The sequence below is a fragment of the Aphis gossypii genome, chromosome 2 (genome assembly GCF_020184175.1).
Source record: "Aphis gossypii isolate Hap1 chromosome 2, ASM2018417v2, whole genome shotgun sequence".
Classification (NCBI taxonomy): domain Eukaryota; kingdom Metazoa; phylum Arthropoda; class Insecta; order Hemiptera; family Aphididae; genus Aphis; species Aphis gossypii.
In genome coordinates this window covers 37,354,807-37,358,530 of record NC_065531.1, presented here as the reverse complement: position 1 = coordinate 37,358,530, position 3,724 = coordinate 37,354,807, and the positions used below count along the sequence as shown (strand labels likewise).

Here is a 3,724-nt window from a genome sequence, read left to right as displayed (position 1 = left end):
CAACACATGCGTAACATAATATTATTGTACGTCCCCAATTAAAACAGTATAATATAAATATAAAGATAATATTAACCGGATAAAATGATTAATAAATAATACGACCGTGGTGTTGGTAATTTTGATAGACCCGGATACGACTTACGATTTAAATTTCCGGATCTCAGAAGATTATTGACACCTAACACCCTTCGGGTACACAGCTTTAGTTACCGACGTTGCGGTGTGCTTAATCGATTACCTATGGTAATAATATTAATAATATGTATAAACGAATACGAATAACATACTATAATGAAACATGCGAAGGATTGTTTAATCATTTTGTTATTATTTCATATCGTAAATACCTGGTATATCTACATATTTATACGTATCATATTATTCACTGTGATAATAATATTATCTATTTTATAAAAATGATGCGACGAAGTAACAGCCAAATTTGTTTCCGTTTTAGGAGGAATCAAAAATGGGTTTTGTAATTATATGAACTTGCGTAAAGGATTCAATGTCTTTCCATCAAAAAATCTCATCTCATGTTTACTATCTAGAACACAATAATTATATATATAGTATATAATATAATACACCGTCCTTGTGTTTTTGAGTACAATATAATACTATTACTTTGGCTTTTGTCATAAAACAACTGTTTGTTTTAATTTAAGTTTTAATCACCCACATGAGTGGTAAAATTCTATATGTATAACATAATAATGCTATGACAAAATCTATTATATTTTATTTATATTGCTTAATTATACACAATATTATATTATAATTATACTATTTACCCTTAAAAAAAATGTGTTTTTATAAAAATAATAAATAGAAAATTGTGTTTTGAGTCTTACACACACGGAGTTCTGATCAAACTAAATGTACAATTAATTGAAACTTCAATAATTGTAAAATGAACCAACAGTTTTTAGATATTACCGTATATTCGGATAATATCTTCGTCACAAAATAGCTGTTTTTTTTTTTTTTACATGATTTGGTGTTCTTGTACTATACATTTATAATTGCGTCTATTTTTAACTATTTTACCGTCGTTTTTATAGAAATAAAATCTATATATTTAATTAAGATCTGAAACACCATTTAAATACGGTACTTCATAATCGCAACTAGACGGAAGTTGAGTTAAGTTCCTTTGACAAATGTATTAGTCCCTTCAATTAATTTGATAAGGTATGGATTTTTACTTATTATTTTTTTTGTATAATGCAACGAAAATTTTGACTTAGGACTATCATAACACAAAATCGATTTTAAAACTTATCACTCACTGTAGTTAAATATTGAAAAAAGTTCAACAGTTCAATAAAATCTGAAGATGTTGTTTAATACATTTTTCAAATAATTACATATTTCTTTTTTTATAATTCATTTTTACTGTACTTAAGTATTTAATTATTGTTATAATTAAAAAAAAAAAAGTGAATAAGGTAATGAAATTAAGAAATTTTTATCGTAAGATTCGTATAATTGTAATTGTAGCACTGATTAAATATAAGGTCTAGTTGTGTCTATAATATAGTAGTTAAGTCTTTAATTTCGGCAGCGATGTTGTCTCTTAAGTAGTATGTCTGTCTCGTTGATTTTTTTCGTTGCGTTATAAAGCACGTTTGCAAAAAAAAAAAATTAAATTAAAGCATACCCTATTGAATATTTTATATTTAAATAAATAGTAAATAGTATATAGTAATAATAATAAATAGTCATATACGAATAATATATTGTATGCTTTGAAATTGTACTTTATTTAAATGATTATAAACATATAACAAATTTTGAATTAAAGTATTTTGATTTAAACTGATTTTATTAAACTCAACATAAAAAAAAAACTTCATAATATATTTAAGAAATTTAAATTAATTGCTATTTCGTCAAATTATTGTGTAGTTAAAGATCAAAAGTTAGGAAAAATCAGATATGTTCTTTTATTATATAAAAAAGTTATACATATATTTTTATATTACACATGAACGTGCCCATGGCAACCAAAAAAAAAAAAAAATAGTAATAATAATAATAATAATAATAATAATCATTTTTTTAAAAACATGTTTTATATTTTACCTGTATTATTTTTAAATATTTAAATTACATATATATTAACTTTCAAGATACAAAGAAGATAACCCCTGGTCCATAAGCGTGAAATGAGAACTGGCACAGCCTCCCAGTGTAATAAGTGTATATATTTATTATTATTAAAAATGTAATAATTATTTACATGGATACAGCAATAAATATATCAAAAAATAACAGTCAAGATTACCACTGTGGCGAATATTTCTTGATGTTTTTATTTTTATTTTTTAACGTTCAACAAACAATAAAAAGCTATATTGCATTTGTTTGGATGTTAGGTATGTGTCAACTCTTTCACTTTATAATCTACGTATAAATTCTAGAGAAAATAAAATAATAAAATATATTATGAACAAATGTTCTCGTCCATCTCTGAAAGTCAGTTATTGTAGAAATACGGTAAAATTTAGTTTTAAATTAATTTATTACTCTTCTGATTGTTTTCCATGTTAATTCCCCAAAGAAAAATAATTTAAATAATATTATAATATATTATATTCTTAAAAAATATTCTAAATTTAATATATATGTATATATATATTTTAATGATTTATAATAATTAATAACTATATTAATAGTTATATTAATACTATTTTTTAATAAAATTCATATAAATGGAATAGAGAAAAAGTTGGAAAAATAATTTTGGCAGCAAATTTGAAATTGAAAATAAATGTAACTATTTATTTTTGTACATATCAACGGATTTAATCATTAATGTAATTTATAGTTACTATGAATGCATCATTTATATTTATTAAATTAAAATCGTTAAAGATGAAAATATATGTGCTTTCAAAAAAACCATATTTATATATTGAAATGTATCTAACTGAATTATTATAGTCGTTATTTTTAAGTTATTTTATCATAGTTATCATATCATTATTATACATTTTTCTTTTATTTACTAGAATAATTTTATTTTAAATAATAAAATATATTGTCAAGGTTATAAAATGGTATGTCAAACGATACACATAGTATGATGATTATGTGGAATTTATGCCATAAATTTTTCAATATAATATGTCAAGTAAATTGCAATGGAACTCGAGTTTAATATAAAAATACAACGATTCGAATAGTCAGTGAAAAGACAGAAAACTAATGTTTAAAATGTACAATTACAGTATTCTATGCCATACATCAAAACATATATTTTAAATTAATAAAAATTGATTTATAAGATATATTATTTAGTACTGATATATGCACTATTTGTATTTATTTTAAGTTTTAAAAATGTGTCTGATACCTGAAATGTATAGCAATTATTATGTTATACATTTATAATATATTCACGAATAAAATACGATTAAGGTTTTTAATAAAGTGAAAAAATTATGTAAACCGTGCCTATATTTGAAATGAAAAGTTGAGAAAAAAATTGTATTTTTACAAATTTACGTGAATTTCTTACACCATTTCGATGATATGGCGTATATTTTGTTTACTTACTCCGAGACGGTATAAATTAAAATAGGTACGATTTTTTCATCATCCCGTTATTAAAATCTTAGTGATAATAAATGTTGGCCTAAGATCTTAATATACTACGGAACATGGTATAAGTACATATTATTTAACAGTGATGGCAATATATATTATACTAAAT

The 3,724-nt window shown here is 22.7% G+C and overlaps 1 long non-coding RNA gene across 1 annotated transcript; it reads left to right on the top strand.

Moving 5' to 3' along the window:
- Positions 1 to 2,067: 2,067 nt before the first annotated feature.
- Positions 2,068 to 3,299, top strand: LOC126550164 (uncharacterized). The gene is made up of 2 exons (XR_007604206.1): positions 2,068 to 2,384; positions 3,058 to 3,299. It is a non-coding gene; the product is annotated as an uncharacterized LOC126550164 (long non-coding RNA).
- The last annotated feature ends 425 nt before the right edge of the window (positions 3,300 to 3,724 follow it).